Source organism: Cervus canadensis, chromosome 31 (assembly GCF_019320065.1).
Source record: "Cervus canadensis isolate Bull #8, Minnesota chromosome 31, ASM1932006v1, whole genome shotgun sequence".
NCBI classification, from domain to species: Eukaryota; Metazoa; Chordata; class Mammalia; order Artiodactyla; family Cervidae; genus Cervus; species Cervus canadensis.
Genome location: NC_057416.1, coordinates 8361770 through 8382409, shown reverse-complemented (window position 1 = coordinate 8382409; position 20640 = coordinate 8361770). Strand labels below are relative to the sequence as shown.

Genomic DNA, 20640 nt, shown 5'->3' with positions numbered 1-20640 from the left:
TATATTAATATATTTAGAAATAATTTTGCTTACACTGATTTATAAATGATATTTATATAATTTACATATTATATAATTATAATAATTATAACTACTATGTTGTCACAATTTTTCTTTTAATAACTATAATCACAATAAGGGTTATATTTTTAGCTATGACATAAATTTCTATCCCACCATTTAAGGAAAATAAAATCACTATGTCACAAGTGTTGCTGAGAGTATCAGGAAGATTCAGGTAAAAGAGTAGAACAAGCCTATATGTTGTCTCAGAGGAGACTTGTTAAGGGCCTTTATATAATCTCGGGATATTTACAAAGGATGGTTTCACTTCTGTTGTTTTCAGCAATATAACATTCTTTTCCAAGAAGTTAGATATTTCCACCTAGGAAACCAAAACCTTTGCCTCCCACTTTTTATGATCTTTCTCACATTTCAGGTTAGCACATGACTCATAGTCCTGCTCAGTGATCTAGGTATATTGTTGGGGAATTTTTAAGTAAAACTGATTCAGTGCAAACAGTTGTTATCCTTAGCACAATATAGGTTGTGGTTACTGCTTACAAAGTTAATTTTCACTGATATCAAACCCCTGCACTTAAACCCAGCACTATAAAACAAACAAAAGGAAAGTGAGAGGGGAAACAAAGATTTTTGAAGACATTACTTCAGGAGTAAAAACAGGAAGCAAACAAGATGTGATCTCTTAGGACACAGTACATATAAAACCAGAAGACAAATGCCAACCCTTGGGAAATTCCCGGGGGTAAGATGAAGCAAACCAGCCTAGGTTTAAGGCAAAGTAATCATTAGTTACGTTGATAGGCTTTCAGAAGAATGTACTGATAGTACAGGCAGAAACCCCCCCAATGCAATGCCTCATTTAAAGAGGACCCACTACAATATTGTAAAGTAATTAGCCTCCAACTAATAAAAATAAATGAAAAAAAAAATAATAAAGAGGAGCATCATTAGCAGTGACAAAAGAGAAAAACACAGAGAAGAGGCTTTGACTACTCATTTAAGGATTTTGGTGTGAAAAAACAAAAAGGTCCCTACCAAACCTTACTGACCCAAAGTCATAATTAAATTATAATTAATTGTGTGGCTTTCCTAATAAGAAAAACCCTCTAAGCACTGAGGGAAAGGAGTTCCACTTAGAATCACACATTGTTCATGCACAGCCTGTGGTTCTCAAACGCCAGGGAATATACACTCTGGAATTTCAGACTCTTGAGAGTGCTAAAAATATCGATGCATATCTATCTTTGAAAAAAAATAGATTGACATTAACCTGGTGGTATGAGATTACTGACTTCCGAGGTAGATCAATGCATTCTTAAAATAGTTGTGTGATCACTTAAAATGGCTATCTATCTGCCCTTTACATTGATTCCAGAACAGCATATTTTACTAAAAATATGTAATCATTTTTGTCCCAAAGGTAAAACTATAAGGTGAGAACTGGGTAGGTGCTGAAAAATCATAAGATATTTCACTGAAAATCAACATCTTTTAGATAGGAAAGCAGCTTTCATTTCCATTAAACATAATTGAAATATTCAAAACTCATGAATATATTTGAACAAGTTAGTTTTATTTAATCTACCTACTATCAGTAACTTATATGATGCTTAGCATGGTACAAGAACACTTCAAGGTGCTTAAAAGAGTAAATAATGTAATTGCTATAATTACTACATGAAATAGGTGATGATAAAATCCCTAGCTATTTGATTTTTCTTTAAAAATTAGCATGTGAATAAGGATAAAAATATAATTGCAAGTATGTATAAAAACTGCAATATATATCTGTTTTAAAGTCATAAGGAAATATTGATAAATCTTAGTTAAAAGCAAAATTTTTTGCACAAGGGAAACACTTCTACGTCTTTATCTTACTAGTAGTAAACCTAAGACAGATTTATTTTACATGTATAAAAAGAAAAGATTGCATTTTTGCTTTCAAGTGATAACAATTTCACTATGACCTTCAGGACCATCTGATGTTACTCTTAGACAAGATGGATGTATTCCTAAAATAAAATGATGGATAAGCTGAAATATGGTAGAAATACATATCATGGAAAAAGGAAAGTTCAAGGGAAGTGAAAGAATTAAATGAGATTGATTGCTATGACAGTAAGTACTGGTAGAGGATTTCAAATATTTAAAGCAGATCCTCAAGACTACCAGCATTCACATACGGAAAGTTCAGGATCACATATTCTTTGAACTTGAAACTGCACATGTATCTAATATCTTACCATATTCCATATGGCATTTACATCACTATATTTATATGAAGTAGATTGCTTCTTTATCCATTCCTCTCTTGAGGGACATTTAGGTTACTTTCATATTTTGACTGTTGTAAATAGTGCTCCAGTGAACATTGGGGTACATATTCTTTTAGAATTATGGTTTTCTCTGGGAATATGCTCAGAGGTGGGATTTCTGGGTCATATGGTAGTTTTATTTTTCATTTTTTGATGAACCTCCACACTGTTCTTCATAGTGGCTATATCACTTTACATTCCCACCAATAGTCTGAGAATGTTACCTTTTCTCCACGCCCTCTCCAGCATTTATTGTTTGTATATATTTTGATAATGGCCATCCTGACTAGTGTGGGGTGGAACATCATTTTTTTTTCTATTTGCATTTCTCTAATAATTAGTGATGGGCTTCCCTGGTGGCTCAGATGGTAAAGAATCCACCTGCAATGTGGGAGATCTGGGGTTTAACTCCTAGGTTAGGGAGATCTGCTGGAGAAGGAAATGGCAACCCACTCTAGTATTCTTGCCCGGAGAATACCAAGGACAAAGGAGCCTGGCAGGCTGTAGTCCATGGGGTCGCAAAGAGTCGGACATGACTGAGTCAGTAACACACAATAATTAGTGATACGATCATCTTTTCATGTGCCTCTTGGTCATCTATATGTCTTCTTTGAAAAAAATGTCTATTTAGATTTTGTGCCCATTTTTTTGGATTGGCTTTCTTATACCAAATTGCGTGAGCTGTTTTTATATTTTTGGAGATTAATTCCTTGTCATTGCTTCATTTGCAAATATTTTCTCCCATTCTGCGGGTTGTCTTTTCATCTTGCTTATGGCTTCCTTTGCTGTACAGAAACTTCTGCATTTAATTAGGTCTCACTTGTTTATTTTTTTATTTTATTTTCATTATTCTAGGAGGTGGGTCAAAAAATATCTTGCTGCAATTTATGTCAAAGAGCGTTCTGCCGATGTTTTCCTAAAAGAATTTTGTGGTTCTTGGCCTTATATTTAGGTCTTTAATCCATTTGGAGTTTATTTTTGTGTATGCTGTAAAGGTATATCCTAATTCATTCTTTTATATGTAGCTGTCCAGTTTTCCCAGAACCACTTGTATAAGAATATACAATAGAGACTGTATTTTCTCCATTGTATATTCTTGTCTCTTTTGTTGTAGATTAATTGACCATAACTGTGTGTGTTTATATCTAGGCTTTCTATCCTGCCCTTTTGATATATATTTCTGTCTTTGGGTCAGTACCATAATAACTTGATGACTGTAGCTTTCTTGAATAGTCTAAAGTCAAAGAACCTGAGATTCCTCCAGCTCCACTTTTCTTTCTCAGGATTGCTTTTGCTGTTCAGAGTCTTTAATATTTTTGTACAAATTGCAGATTTGTTTGTTTTAGTTCTGTGAAAGATGCCATTGGGAGACAGTTTTACTTCTTCTTTCCCAATTTGGATTCCTTTATTTGTTTTTCTTCTCTGACTGCTGTGGCTAGAACTTCCAAAACTACATTGAATAAAAGTGAGAGAAGTTGTCTTTTTCCTGATCTTAGAGGAAATGCTTTGAGTTTTTTACCATTAAGAATGATTTTTGCTGTGGGTTTGTGAAATTTGGTCTTTATTATGTTTATATGGGACTTCATTGGTGGCTCAGAAGGTAAAGCGTCTGCCTGCAACGCAGGAGACCCGGGTTCAATCCCTGGGTCGGGAAGATCCCCTGGAGAAGGAAATGGCAACCTGCACCAGTATCCTTGCCTGGAAAATCTCATGAACAGAGGAGCCTGGGGGGCTGCAGTCCACAGGGTCACAAAGAGTCAGACAGGACTGAGTGACTAACAGTTACTTATGTTGATATAGGTTCCCTTTATGCCCACTTTCTGGGTTTTTATCATTAAGTTTTTATCATTAGCTTTTATCATAAGGTTTATCATTAACTGGGTGTTGAATTTTGTTAAAGGCTTATTCTGTATTTATTGAGATGATCATACAGTTTTTATGCATCAATTTGTTGATGTGGTGTATCACACCAGTCAATTTACATATGTTGAAAACCCTTGCATCCCTGAGGTAAAGCCCATGTGATAATGGTGTATGATTGTTTTAAAGTGTTGTTGAACTTCGTTTGCTAGTATTTTGTTGAGGATCTTTGTGTTTATGTTCGTCAGTGATATTGGCCAGTAATTTTCCTTTTTAATGATCTTTTTCTGGTTTTTGTTTCAAGGTAATTAATGGCAGCCTCATAGAATGCACTTGAGAGTCTTCCTCTGAAATTTTTTGGAAGAGTTTCAGAAGTGTAGGTGTTAACTCTTCTCTAAATGGTTGATAGAATTCACCTAACACAGGCTTATTTTTAACAAACTTACCTGTTTCAAGGAAAATAAAACTAGTAATAATTTGTTACTCTGAGACCCTTGAAATAGTTACATTGATATGAATAAATAAAGGAATAATGTAAGGAATGTAGATGAGAATATAGCTATGGGTGTTGCTGTAGATGTAGGTATAGACACAAATAGTGATAGAGAAATGGACACGTGAAGCAAATTTTGGACTTTAAAATCCTTGTGAAGCAGATAAGGAGTGTCTAAAGTTAATTCAAAAGTAAATATCTTGTTCTCTCGAAACATAGGGTGAAACAGATCATGCACTGGGAAGACCCAGAGGGATCGGGTGGAGAGGGAGGTGGGAATGGGGATCGGGATGGGGAATACATGTAAATCCATGGCTGATTCATGTCAATGTATGACAAAACCCACTTCAATATTGTAAAGTAATTAGCCTCCAACTAATAAAAATAAATGAAAAAAAAAGTAAATATCTTGAAAGATAGTTTATTTAAACTTTATTTATGATTAATATTCAGCTTTTGCCTTTATGTCATTTGAACCTTGGTGAGGTTATGTATAGGCTCTCTGAAAGCAGGGAAATTATAAGTAGATAACATGTAGAGAATATTACCAAAATTAATTTTATATTTTTACATAATTAGAATTAAACATATGGAAAGTAATTTTTTTTTCCTTTTTCAGTGTTTTTTCCAGAGTTCCTTATCTCCTGAGTACACTTTCAGGTGCGGTTGCAGTTGGAGATTCATGTGAAGGCCGTGCCAGAAGGCATGTGTTTAAACATCTGTCTTATTACAGAAATGACAGCCTCTTCACACGGCTTAACCTTCACCATTTTTACTTTTCATTTACTTACAGTGGTTTTGTTAATAGAACCCTAAAAGAAATCCCTCGCCTCAAATTTGATTCATGTTATTACATTTAAAAAGTTACTAAACTTAGTCTTATATTTCTTATATTAAAGATAATCATAGTGTCCATCAAGTTATATTTCTTACAGGAAGTCAAAATATTCAGTGAATTCAATTCAAACTGCAGTTTTATTGTGATCAGTATCTAAGAACTCACCAGCATCAGGGTGATTTTATATATGACTGCAGGACTGCAGAAACACCCTAGGCTTTGTAACACTCATATAAGAGAAATACTATTTTGAAAACCATGGAGTTCTTTAAATAGTGACACAGGTTCATTTTCCTAAAACACTTTAATGAGTTTGCTTTGGAGGAAATCCTGTCCCAGAAACTAAATATCTGTCAGGGCTCCTTAGTGTTTCACAAAGGACTGTCTATTTCTTTATTGCATCGAACGTATTTTCTTTCTTAGTATATTTTTGTGAATTTGAACATATACCTTGTATCCTTGAGATTTGTATGTGCTGATGTATTTGCATCTAAGCAGCATTCAGTATAGATGAAACACTGCTGATGATGACTTGCAAACTGTAGATGATCAAGAGCTAATGATCTTTCTTTTTTTTGCAATAATATGAGCAAGATGACAGGATTATCTGTAGGTTTTCATGCTTCTAAATTTTGTTTTTCCTTTCCTTCCCGGTTAAGGCCCATCTGTGGATACAGGCTTCTGTCTAATAAATATGGGAAACGGGCAGGTGTGAATCTGTAGACTGGAAACTCGGGAGGAAAAGATTGATGGGCTGATTTGTTTTTGTATACCTGCCCAAAGGCTGAGAGATGAGCGTAATCTAATGATCATAAATAATAGACACCCTCATCAGCTGGGGTGGGAAAGGAAATGGTGGCAGCCTCCATCAGGGGGAGGAGGACCAGCTGTTGCTTCTCCCAGTGCGCAGAATCCATGGGAAGCGTTTCCCCAAACCGCCAAGAAGAGCGGGGAAGGGCGATGCCGACCTGCCTCTTCCAGAAACAGTTTAGCTTCCTCTGTCTATCAAAAACCTTTTGTCCTCTAACAAACCTGGAAACTTGAGAGTACATTTAATGTTCAATGAAAAACTGGATGCTGAAACATTGATCAGTACTTCTGCCACCCTTTCACAATTCAGTGATTATATTTTCCCCTTTTCCCATGGGAAGAGATGCTGAAACCAAGCTTTCTTCTTTGCTAAAAGGACACATTGCTTAATCCCGTGTAGGTTATTAAGTGAATAATGATGAGATTCTGTTTTAATTATTTGGTTGTTGTTACCAATGTCATCATGGCTATCAAATAATAAAATATGCTTCTAGAATTATTAAAATGATATATGCAAGGGGTGTTTTTTAAAAACTCTAAAAAATGACATCCATATATATTTTCCATTTTTTCCTTATAAAAAATAGTAGGAGGAGGTAAGGCATGTATTATAACCCGTTAATAGCTAATCTAGAGAATACAGAAGTTAGTCATACAGGTAATTAGTAAGAGAGTCTGAGCTAGATGTAATTTATTTCTCTGGAGTCCTTCATTATTTCCATATCCTATTTCACTTTGCTTAATAATACAGTTTTTAAAATACATCCTCGGCATTCATTCATTTTATTATAGATTATCATTTTTCTTTAAAAAAATGACAATGTCTCATGCTTCTTTCAGGTAATTAAATATCTCAGAAAAGATCACTATACTGTGATTTAGACTCACATTTACATATTCATAAGCTCTTCATTTAGAAGAGGTAACTTGTTTCTGCTTTCAGATGAAATTCAGTTTCCACGCTGACTGCACGTAAACACTTGAAATGCATTACCATTAACAATATGTTATCTTGTAGTGAAATAACGTATCTCATCTATCCCGGAGTGGCCACTGAAAGTGGTCTTTTGAGGATAGAAAGGAAGAAAACTAAGTTCTGCTCCAGAAGTCCTTGTTCCAAAGCTTCACCAAGTGAAGGATCATATTCATGTAATGATAGCTGTGAGCCTTGGCGTCAACTCATTAGCAAAATGTCAGGAGTTTGAAAAGAAAAGGATAATCTAATATATATCTGGATCAAAAGGAAACTGTAACTTTGAAAGTCATACTTCAAAAAGAAATTTGGTTCTATCTCTATGGTCTGTCTTGCTGTTTAAGTAAATGATATTCTTCAAAGTCAGAAGTCATTTACGAAATAATAAAATGGCCAGGAATTATTTATTAAGGAAAACAGAAACTTCCTGTCTTCCTTTCTAAACATCTCAAGCATGGCAGTGTACATCAGTTGTTCAAAGAATTTTCAAGTTGTTATAACTGTTTTTCATTTATTTTTGAGCCCAGAGCACCTTCTTACTGTGTAGTACTTTTGATTTCATGAAACTTACTGAAACCACTCAAGATCATTTTACATGTAATATTTTATGTTACTAATACATGTTTTGATTCGGTATGTTTTCAAAAGATTTCTTTTAAAATTCAAATAGAATGTAACAACACTTTCATTAGATCTAAACTAAGTTTTAGTTTCAAATAGATTAACCAAGTTCACATGTTATAAAATTATTGGGAATTTATTGAATAGGTAATATTTGTGATGGTAAAATAAAATTCAAACAGTGAAAACATATATATGTATATGTGTATGTAGATATATATGTGTGTGTCTACATGTAGGGGTGTGTGTGCGTGTGCAGGTATAAAAACCAAAATAAAAGTTAATTTTCCAGTGACCTTTTGTCCTCTGGGACCCAGATTTCCATAGATGACACCATAGAAGTAGCAATCATCAAGTGTGGCTTGTGTACTAATCTAGTAATTGTCATTCATCTTTTTCATCCCTCCTTTCATCCTAGATGTTATACACCATAGAAATTGTTCTGCAAGCTCTTTCCACGCAGCATTTTACTCTGGGGTGGGTTCACATCAATGATGGCTATGATACATTTCTGTTGTTGTTTTCTTTTAATTTAATTAAAAATATATTTTGCAATGTTTTGTTTGTTCCTGCCATATGAGAATGCAAACCAGTCATAATTATACATACATCCCCTCTCCCTCCAGCCTCTCTCCTCTCCCTGCATCCTATCCCTCCAGGTCATCAGAGCACCAGACTGGCCTCCCTGTGATACACAGCAACTTTCCACACCCATCTATCTTACACCCAATAATGTACACATGTTGATGCTATTTTTTCCATTTGGCCCACACTCTCCCTCCCACACCGTGTCCACAAGTCCATTCTCTACATCTCCATCTCCTTTCCTTCCCTTCAGATAGGTTCATCGATATCATTTTTCTAGATTATATGTATGTGTGTGTGTGTTAATATATTTCTTTTCCTGACTTACTTCACTATGTACAGCAGGCTCTAGGTCCTCTAAAACTGGCTGAAATTCATTCTTTTTTATGGCTGAGTAATATTATATTGTATATATGTACTGTATCTTCTTTATCCATTCATCAATCAGTGGGCATCTAGGTTGCTTCCGTGTCCTGACTATTGTAAACAGCTGTGATGAACACTGGGGTACATAAAAGAAACACTGTGGTTTTTTTTATTATGTTTTTTTCAGAGTATATGCCCACTGGTAGAGTTGCTGGGTCATATGGTAGATGTATTCCTAGTTTTTTTAAGGCGTCTCCACAATGGCTGAAGCAGTTAACATTCCCACCAACAGGGTAGGGGTGCTCTTTTTTCTCCACAGCCTCTCCAGTATTTAATGTTGGTAGATTTTTTTGATGATGGCCATCCTTACTAGTGTTAGGTGATACCTCATTGTAGTCTTGATTTTTCATTTCATTAATAATTACTGATGTTGACCATCTTTTCATGTGTTCATTGGCCATCAGCATGTCTTCTTTGGAGAAATGTCTGTTTAGGTCTTTTGCCCATTTTTTGATTGGGTTGTTTGTTTTCCTAATATTGAGCTATATGAGATGTGTATATATTCTGGAGATTAATCCTTTATTCAGTTGTTTCATTTGCAATTATTTTCTCCCATTCTGAGGGTTGTCTTTTAATCTTGTTTGTGTCCTTTGCTGCACAAAAGCTTTTAAGTTTAACTGGGTCCCATTTGTTTGTTTTTATTTCCATTACTATAGAGGTGGGTCACAGAGGATCTTGCTGTGATTTATGTCATGGAGCATACTGCCTATGTTTTCATCTAAGAGCTTGATAGTTTCTAACCTTACATTTACTTCTTTAATTCATTTTGAGTTTATTTCAGTGTGGTGTTAGAAAGTGTTCTAGTTTCATTCTTTTGCATGTGGCTGTCCAGTTTTTCCTTCATTACTTATTGAAGGGGCTACCTCTTCTCCATTGTGTATTCTTGCCTCTTTTTTCAACAATAAGGTGCCCACAGGTGTGGAAGTTTATCTCTTGGCTTTTTATCTTCTTCTGCTGTTTATATTTCTGATTTTGTGTCAGTACCATACTGTCTTCATGACTGTAGCTTTGTCTGAAGTCAGGAAGGCTGATTCCTCCAGATCTGTTTTTCTTTAAGATTGCTTTGGCTGTTCAGGGTCTTTTGTGTTTGCATACAGATTGTGAAATGTTTTGTTTGAGTTCTGTGAAAAATATAATTGATAAGTTTGATAGGGATTGCATTGAATCTCTTGATTATTTTGGGTAGTATAGTCATTTTCACAGTATTGATTCTTCCAATCCAAAAAACATGGTGTATCTCTCCATCTGTTTTGTGTAATTTCTGATTTCTTTCATCAGTGTCTTAAAATTTTCTGCATACAAGTCTTTTGATTCTTTGGGTAGGTTTATTCTTAGGTATTTCATTAATTTGTTGCAGTGGTGAATGGGATTGCTGCCTTAACCTCTCTTTCTGATTTTTCATTGTTAGTATATAGGATTTCAAGAGATTTCTGTGTATTAATTTTATATCCTGTAACTTTAATATACTCATTGATAAATTCTAGTAATTTTCTGGCATAATCTTTTGGGTTTTCTATGTATAATATCATGTCATCTATGCATGTATATCATGTATGTTATACTATGTAGTATCATGTCATCTGCAAATAGAGTTTTATTTCTTCTTTTCCAATCTAGATCCCTTTTATTTCTTTTTTCTCTCTGATTGCTGTGGTAAGGACTTCCAAAACTATGTTGAATAACAGTGGTGAGAATGGGCAGCTTTGTCTTCTTCCTGATCTTAGAGGAAATGCTTTCAGTTTTTCTCCATTGAGAATAATGCTTGCTGTGAGTATGTCATGTATGACCTTTATTATGTTGAGATAGGTTCCTTCTATTGTGATAAATTGTTTTTGTTAGTTTTGGTGTTTTTTTTTTTTTTTTGGTTTCATAGTACATCACTGCAAGGGCATATTATACTTCATTAGTATTTTTGTTTATGGACAGTAAATTGGTTTGTATCCATATATTTTGTTATTACAAACTAACCCCAATGAATGGGATTATATATACATACCCCAGTAAGTATGTACCTATGTACCCATAATTCTGATATTTATTAACTAAATACCTGGACCAAAATTGTATGGGGGTCTTTCTTGCCCCACACTTTGAGCAACATGTTATTATCACAGTTATCTTTCCTACTTTGTTTTTAAAATGTATATGCTGCTGCTGCTGCTAAGTCGCATGAGTCATGTCTGACTCTGTGCGACCCCATAGACGGCAGCCCACCAGGCTCCTCTGTCCCTGGGATTCTCCAGGCAAGAATACTGGAGTAAGTTGCCATTTCTTTCTCCATAAAATGTATATATCCTGCCTTTAATGGGGTTTCCCTCGTGGCTCAGAGGATAAAACATTTGCCTGAAATGCAGGAGACCCAGGCTCGATCCCTGGGTTGGGAAGATCCCCTGGAGAAGGAAATGGCAACCCACTCCAGTATTCTTGCCTGGAGAATCCCATGGAAAGAGGAGCCTGGTGGGCTACAGTCCATGGTGTTGCAAAGAGTCGGACACAACTGGGTGACTTCAGTTTAATTTAAAAATTATTTGCAGTGAAAATATTTTTGTAAGTTTTATATTGTAATTTCAGTATTTGTTTATTTTTTCATAATGACCAGTTAAATCCCTATTTGTCTTGTATCCATATTAACTGGTATTAAGAAAATATGCCCTATTCATGCATATAGGTTTCAAATATTTTCTCAGTTTGAATTTTTATGCTTTAAGTTTTTTATATTAGCATTTTTCCTTTAAAAAGTAACAGAAATATCACTTCAAGATTATATTTTAATATTCTGATTTCAAAATTATAATTAATATCCCTTGATTTCTTTCAACAATTTGTGTTGATCTTTATGATTTAAATCCATTATTGATGATTAATTGAAGTTAAATTGTTAAAAAGAGTGAGGGAGGGAAGGAACTGGATTTTGTTTAGATGGCTATCCATCAATCCTAGTGTCAACTAATAATCTATTGATTATCTACTTACTTTGAATGCTACTTGTATCATATGATAAGACATTTTTCTTTTATCACATGTTAAAACATTTTTCTATTTCTGGTCTTCATTGTATGGAGCTATGTGTTTACCATTAATATGATATGTTAAATATTGTAGCTCAATATTATGTTTTAATAGCCATTAGGAGACCCTTCTCAATATTACTAAATTTTATAATGTCTCTGCTTAATTTTCATTTCATTTTTTCTATTCAGTTGAAAGTTTATATAGTTGCTGAAGCTATTAGCATTTTCATGGGGAATTATATTTGTTTAGAAAGAAGTGACATATTCATAATACATGGTTTCTTTATCCAGCCTTAGTGTTTACCAATGCAGTGTGTATTATTTTGATTAGAAATGATATAGAAGTAGAGAAGATTGAGAGGGAAGGATATGAGGAGCTTATGATGATGTCTAGCTCTTTAAGCTTCAACAATAAGCTTGCTGTTACTGAGACATAGGTTGTTTCCACATATATTTATTGCCTAATATTTCTTATTATGGTACTATCATGTATTTAGCTCTTCTGGAGTGTTGATTAGCTTACTGTAGTTCTATCTATAAAAGTGTAAAATGAGCAATCATTTTGCAACTGCAATTTTTCTTTTCAATTTTATAATTTTCTTTCTTTTATTTTTACATCATCTACTCAAAGAGAACAACATTAGTTAATGATGATAGTATGTAACCTTGATTTTTTTTTCTGATGTCAGAGTATGTTGAGTGTTAGCTTTAAACATGAGTCCAGCATTAGCATGAATGCATCAGCTCGCACCCTGAGCAGCAGGAGGGGAAGCATAGTGTGGGAATTTCAGGCACTGAGTGCAGAGCCCTTTTCAGCTCAGCTCCCTCCTTGTGTGTCCTTGAACGTCATCAGCTTCTAATGTTGGCAAAAGGATTTGAGACTCTTCAAGTACTAGCATCTATAAGGAATTATTAAAAGGGGTTTATGTATTACCCTGTAAATGGAAACAGGCTCATAATTGTACAAAAATGTTTTAAAAACAATACTTCAAAGTATAATTTTCTTATTATGTAAACCTTTACAGAGTATACAAGTCTCAGTACATTTTGAAAGGCTTAGGTAATATTCATAGTAAAAATAATGATGGATCAACATCAAAATACAAACAAAATTACCTCAGGAATTAAATGGTATGCTCTTTTTGCAGGCTTATGCTAATAAATCAATGAAACAAGATGTAGAAAACATATGAGTAGACTTCATTAAAGATGCATTTCAAAAGAATGGCAGAATAGTATATTTATATAATAATAATTGTAGTCTGATTTATTTACACATGACTGTACCTATCTGTTAATTAGAATTTATTTTCCTCATTTTACAGAACATATGTAAAATGTTTGTTGTTGTTCTGATTATTTTTAAAAAGCAAAATCTAGTTGAAAAATAGACTCATGTTGCTAAAGAAGCAATATAGTTGAGGTTTTAGACACTTCACAGGTTAAAAAAAAAAGGTAAAATACCAAGAATTACATTTCCAGTTACTAATTATATTATGAAACTTTGTCATCTATCATAATGACCTTTAAGAGAGACCATACAACTCATTGTTCTATTTTATATCACAACACTGTTACACATATGACTAATGATTAAATATTGAATCTATAGTAGAAGCAACACATCCATTTTCAACATTATTCACATGCTTGCTTTCAACTTTAAGCCCCTATGTTAAGCCCTTTAGCTTTCAATTGAATTCAGTTTGTAATAAAACTAGCTTAATACCATGTTGAACGAAAGACCTGCCATTCTGTATCACTCTAAAATACAACTGCAGCCTCTCTCGTGGTAAGTTTAGACTTCTGCATTTCAGTGGTAAAAGCAGGTAAAGAAATGAAGGGAATAAAGCAAAAAAGAAAAAATAGCAAAAAAGGAATGCAAAAAGTGTTTGCCTTATTATCACAGAAATTTTGTTTTTGATTGATTCCATTCATTTAAGTTTTATTATATGATTTGGTCATTGTACAAACAAAACGATAAACACTATTTACTACAGATGACTATAAATCACACACAAAATCTGGAAAACTATGAGGGAAGTTTCCTTTGTTATAGCAATTATTCAAAGGTTGACATCTGTTGAAATCATTTCTGAACAAATTTTTTTCCATTATTTATGGAAAAGAATAAGCAGACAGCTGTTGTTTTCTGGGGGAATTGTCTTGTATTATCTTTTACAAATATATACAGTGGTATTATCAACTTCTTTTACTCTAAATATAAAGTTGTATTAATATTAATAAAATTAATAGTTGTTTTATGGTGACAACTCCTAAAATGAGGATTAGAGAAAAATAACCTCTATAAAAGTTACAACTATATTAAAATTTCAATGGAAATATTATTTCCAAAATAGTCTTTGAATCTTGAGCCAATGAGCAAAATATACATTGAAATCTGTATAGCAGTTATTAAATTTTTATTTTCAAGCTGAACTGACATGTTCTTTATGAATAAAATTTTCAAGAGATTTTGTGTGCTATGGTCCACTAAACATGGGGAAAACCTCAAGCAAGAATGACATTACTTTTTATGAATATTAACATAAATTAAAGTTCTTATTCCTCACTTGAGAGCAAACCAGAGATTTCTTCTTAGAAAAAATATACTGTGGATGGCATTAAATATTTGTGCTTATATTTTACTCACCAAAACTCACTGAGGATTTGTTACAGGATTCACATACTCCTGAAAGGGAATATAGACCTTCTTAAAGATACATTTGTAAAATATAAGAATAGGTGAAACAGTTGGAGAAAAAAATGATTGAATAGACAAGTATGACAGATCATATCCAGAACATATCCATATGACAGAACATCCACTGATATTATTAATACAAATGATTATTTACAGAATGATCTTGTTGGCTGAGAGGTGAGAACAACCTAGTCTTGCTGGCAGGAGTCCAGTCCACAGCGATCTTGATGCTGACCTTCACTCTGGAACGCCATTCCTCTCTGGAAGAGCTGCTCTTTTTTTGGTCGGACTCCAGTGTCCTCTCCATCCACCAAGTACGTTTTCAAAGATTTCTCAACTTTAATCCCTGTAACACTCTGTGTGAATGAGCCTTGAATGGAATACTTCCCCAAGGTCAAATACAACAAAAAAATCTATGACTTAAATGAATCCAAATCTAGTTTACTCTTATTTCAGCTTATTTTTCCTTAAAAAAAAAAAAAAAAAGCATTACCAGGTTGTCTGACAGTACCAGAGGCAGCAAATGAGGGTAAACCATTTTCCGACAGGCGAAATTGGTCTGCTGCAGAAAACAGGCAGAGCTGTAATTTCTCCCGCTGTACACTTAGGAGGTAAGTCAAGCCCATGTCACAGAACAAAAGAAGCAAGCAGAGTCCTTTCTGCGCTCAGTCCCTTTCCGCTGGGTCCAAATGTGAACAAATGATTTTGGCTTGTGAGGAGGTTGGCTATAAAAACTAAATAGCCCACATCTTCCTGACTTGAATTTAGCTTTAAGTTAGATTTTAGTTGGAACAGGAAAAAAATATATATATATATATATATATGTTGTTTTTCAGTACCTACATTTGGTAATATTGAACATAATTACAAATCAGTTGGCAAAGAGGTAGAGGAGGAAGGTGATCAGTGGAAGAGGGAGAATGAGAAGAAGTTTTATTGACCAGGTGATGGACCAGGATAGATTAATAGAGACAATCAATGTGTTCAGACAGTAAAACTGAAAAAAAAAAAAGGGTTTCTGTTTTAATTTCTGAGTCCTTTAGTCTTCTTGAAAGTACATAGGAAGCTATGGTTTAGCACACATGTATAGCTTATCTTCAAAATGGCTCAAATTTTATTTTATTTTTTTTGTGGTTCCAAGCTGAGAAATCCCAACTTCTCACTTTTGCAGGGTGGGGTACAACCAAGGTCGCAAAACATAAACCTGATCATTGTGGTTGATCAGAACTCAGAGACACCCATTTATTTATCTGCTCAAGCTTGTATTGATCTAAATAATATTTCACAAGTATCTGTTGTATATAGGCACTAAATATAAACCAGTGACAAAAATCAGGCAAAGTATGCTTTCATGGAACATACAGTCTTTTGAATAATAAAAATGCACTTAAATTTTAATGCATATAGTTATGTCTTATGAGAAGAAGAAGCATGATTTTAAAATATAGAGTAAGAAAATAAAAATCTGTTTTAGAATTTTGTAATGGGCAGCCTGAATCTTCTAGTTCCGATCTAGAAACTAAATGGAAGGAGGGAGAGGAGTACCTGAAGGCTATTGGAATAACATCTGCAGCAAAAAGAACTACAGCCTTGAAGACAGAACCCCAGACAGGATGAGCCTGGCTAACTCCTCGGGACATCACCTGGAGAGGACCATGAAATGTGAGTACAAGATACTAAGACATAAGAAAAATGCCCTGAGTTCTAATTTTACTAGAACTACCAAGTATACACTACATACAACTACTATACACACACACACACAATATATATATATACTGCGTTTCAACTGAAAAGGCTCTTCACAGAAATATGTCATGTTCTAACAGTAATCAGGGGTTGTACGCTTATGCAGAACAAACTGGGCTCAAATGGTAAAATGATAAATTCTACCAAAATAGTTATATACTTAAAAATTTTATAATGGCTTCACTGAATTTCACCTCTTTAGAAGAATATTAAATCCAATTAAATTGTATTTATGTGAATTGAATACAGCTGGATTTTTAGCAATTCCTACATAGATCCAGTGCTTTCCTTTTTAAGTACACCATTTTTCAAATTCTGAAAGAGTAAATCATGACCTTAATTGTAGATCTTACTTTGAATTTCAGCTTCACAAAAATTATTAAATATTTGTTGGAATTCATATTGTGAAATCTTATAAAATGTTACATCTATTATGATTCAGCTTCTTATAATAGAAACCTGATGTTTCAATGTTGTTTAAATTAAATATATTCACACTCAGTAAAAAGTGCCAATGTGAGGTGTCCAACTTGATGAATTTTGACAGATGTGTGTAACCACCGATAAAATTTCCATTCCTTAAAAAGTTCTTTAAAATCTCCTTTACAATCAATCTTGATAAGCTTTCCATCACTGAAACTTAGTCCTGCTTATTCTAGAATTTATTAGAACTGGAATCATTCCTGTAAATATTTGATTATATAATCTCAGACCCTATAACTTACAACATATTAGCATTGCTGCATGCAGTGTTCATTCCTAAATAGTTCACATGGCTGACTAGACCAACACAGGAACTGGGATACTGGCCTTCCACATAGTCAGAAATCCCCATATAACTTAGAGCTGGCCTTCAGCAACCCTGGTTCCACATCCATGGATTCAACCAGCTGCAGACTGTGTAATACTGTAGTACATATCCAGTGAAACAAACATGGATCCACGCAATTCAAACCATGTTGTTGAAGGGTCAGCTATTGATCATGTGTGACCCATGTGTGACTTAATTAGTTTATCCATTCACCAATGAAAACATTTTAAGTTCAGGTTTGAGATTTAATTAATGAATTAAATAGCTACAAATACATATGAACAACTCATCTGTTCTAATTCCTCTTGAATAAATATTGTGGGAGTGGAAGAACTGCATTGTATGACATATACATATTTCACTTCATAAGTAACTGTTCCATGGTAGAAATGTGTTAGAATTCTAATTGTTCCAAATCCCTACCAATGATTAGTAGTAAGTCTATATTGATAACTTAATCTATTATGACAGGGATGCAGCTGAATCTCATTATGTGTTTTTATCAGTGTAAATTTTATACATTTTGACATGTTCAGACCCATGAAACTATCACTGCAATAAGATACAATGCATAACCCATCACTTCCATAATTTCTTGTGTAATTTGTTTGTCCTATACCTCTCTACTCATCTTGTCTCTTCCCAGGAAAAAAAATTCTGTCAATTTATTGTACATTTCCTTGAATTTTTAATAAGTGGAATCATACAGCATATATGCTTTTCTTGGTATGGTATATTTCATTCAATATTACTTTGGCATGGGTACTTTGGTATGGGTACATCACAATCTGTTTAATCATTTACCTATTGATAGACATTTGTACTGTTATAATAAAGTTGCTTTGAACATTTCTGTAGAAGTTTTATGTTTATACATGCTTTTGTTTCTCTTGGAATGACTGACTCATAAGGTAGGTATATGTTTAATGTTTTAAGAAACTGCTAAAATTTTTTTGCAAATGGTTGTATCATTTTACCCTCCCAAAACAGTATATGAGTTTCAGTTGTTTCCCATCCTATCCAAAACTTGGTATGATTTGTCTTTTTAGTCTGTGTTATTGTAATGTGTGTGGTACATTATGTATATTATAATGTATATGGAATTGTGATTTGCATTCTCAGAGTCAAATGCTATCGAGTACTATTTAATATGCTTCTTGGCCTATAGATGTCTTTTTAGAATTATCCAAATGTTTTGCCTATTTTTAATTGAGGTATTTGTCTTTATTATTGATATATATGTGTGTATATATATGTGTGTGTGTGTGTATATATATATATATATATATAAACATATACTGTTAATCCTTAAAAAGCATAGGTTTGAAATGCAGGGGTCAACTTAAACATGTTTTTTTTCCAATAGTAAATACAGTGGTACCACAATCCTCAGTTGAGTAAAATTGTGAACAGAAAGGAATTGTGTATCTGAAGGACCAACAGTAAGTTACAGAAAAATTTTCAAGGGCAATCTGTAAATAGTTCCCGATGCATGTTCTTACTGAGTTGTATGTTTTACAAATAATTTATTCGAGCCTTTTAAGTTTTTAAGTGTCTCTGGAAAATCAAGTATTGACTTCTGATTGTTTTATTAATAACTTATGTGTCATTTTTAAGAAATCTTTGCCTGACATAAGTTCACTAAATTCTATTTTCTAGAAACTTTATAGTTATTGTACTTACATTTATTTAGGGATCAGATACACTTTAAGGTAACTATTGTTTATGATGTAAGGTAACACCTGAAATTCATTTTTTGTCATGTGTTGAGAATATGTATATAATATTGAATATATACAAACTTTAACCATTAAGTAATCTTTGCAGTACTGTAGCTTGAAAATATCTTTACCAGGCAGTCTTAAGTATTTCCACTTAGTTTTTTGTTTTCAAAATTTGTTGGACTTTCTTCTAGGATCTAGGGATTTATACTTTTAATCAAATTAGGGGAAAATGTTGACAATTATTTCTTAATACCCCCCTTCTATGTAAGAACATTAGCCTATCTAAGGCTGTCTAAGAGTTCATTGATTCTTGGTTCTCCTTTACTATCTCCTTTGACAGATTCTGTTAAGACATTATCAGGTTCACAAGCATTTTGTTATGTTCAGTTCAGTTAATTTGCTTAGTCATGCCCGACTCTTTGCGACCCCATGGACTGCAGCACGTCAGCCTTCCCTGACCATCACCAACTCCCAGACCTTACTCAAATTCATGTCCATCAAGTCTGTGATGCCATCCAACCATCTCATACTCTGTTGTTCCCTTCCCCTCCTGCCTTCAGTCTTTCCCAACAACAGGGTCTTTTCCAATGAGTTAGTTCTTCACATCAGGTGGCCAAAGTATTGGAGTTTCAGCTTCAGCATCAGTCCTTCCAATGAATATTCAGGACTGATTTCCTTTATGATAGACTGGTTGGATCTCCTTGCAGTCCAAGGGACTCTCAAGAGTCTTCTCCAACACCACAGTTCAAAAGCATCATTTCTGTGGCGCTCAGCTTTCTTTATAGTCCAACTCTCACATCCATACATGACCACTGGAAAAACCATAGCCTTGACTAGACAGACCTCTGTTGGCAAAGTAATGTCTGCATTTTAATATGCTAAGTTGGTCATAGCTTTTCTTCCAAGGAGCAAGACTCTTCATTTCCTGGCTGCCGTCAACATCTGCAGTGATTTTGGTGCCTAAGAAAATAAAGTCTCTCATTGTTTCCATTGTTTCCTCATCTATTTGCCATGAAGTGATGGGACTGGATGGCATTATCTTAGTTTTTTGAGTGTTGAGTTTTAAGCCAGCTTTTTCACTCTCCTCTTTCACTTTCATTAAGGGGCTCATTAGTTCCTCTTCACTTTCTACCATAAGGGTGGTGTCATCTGCGTATCTGAGATTATTGATATCTCTCCCGGCAGTCTTGATTCCAGCTTGTGCTTCATCCAGCCCAGCGTTTTTCATGATGTACTGTGCATACAAGTTAAGTAAACAGAGTGACAATATACAGCTTTGACGTACTGCTTTTCAAATTTGGAACCAGTCTGTTGTTCCATGTCTGGTTCTAACTGTTGCTTCTTGACCTGCATACAGATTTCTCAGGAGGCAGGTAAGGCGGTCTGGTATTCCCATCTCTTGAAGAATTTTCCAAGTTTCTTTTGATCTACAGAATCAAATGCTTTGGTGTAATCAATAAAGAAGGAGTAGATGTTATTCTGGAGCTCTCTTGCTTTTTCAGTGATCCAATGGATATTGGCAATTTGATCTCTGGTTCCTCTGCCTTTTCTAAATCCAGCTTGAACATCTGGAAGTTTTTGGTTCGTGCACTGTTGAAGCCTAGCTGGGAAAATTTTGAGCATTACTTTACTAGCATGTGAGATGAGTGCAATTGTGTGGTAGTCTGAACATTCTTTGGCATTGTTTTTCTTTGGG

At 34.1% G+C, this 20640-nt stretch overlaps 1 long non-coding RNA gene across 1 annotated transcript in view; it reads left to right on the top strand.

The window, feature by feature from the left end:
* The first annotated feature begins 14836 nt into the window (after positions 1-14836).
* The window catches only part of LOC122432449, a 45763-nt gene continuing 39959 nt past the window's right edge, over positions 14837-20640 (top strand). The window contains exons 1-2 of the long non-coding RNA XR_006266826.1: positions 14837-14974; positions 16166-16322. This is a non-coding gene — a long non-coding RNA (uncharacterized LOC122432449). The remainder of the gene's footprint in view (positions 14975-16165; positions 16323-20640) is intronic.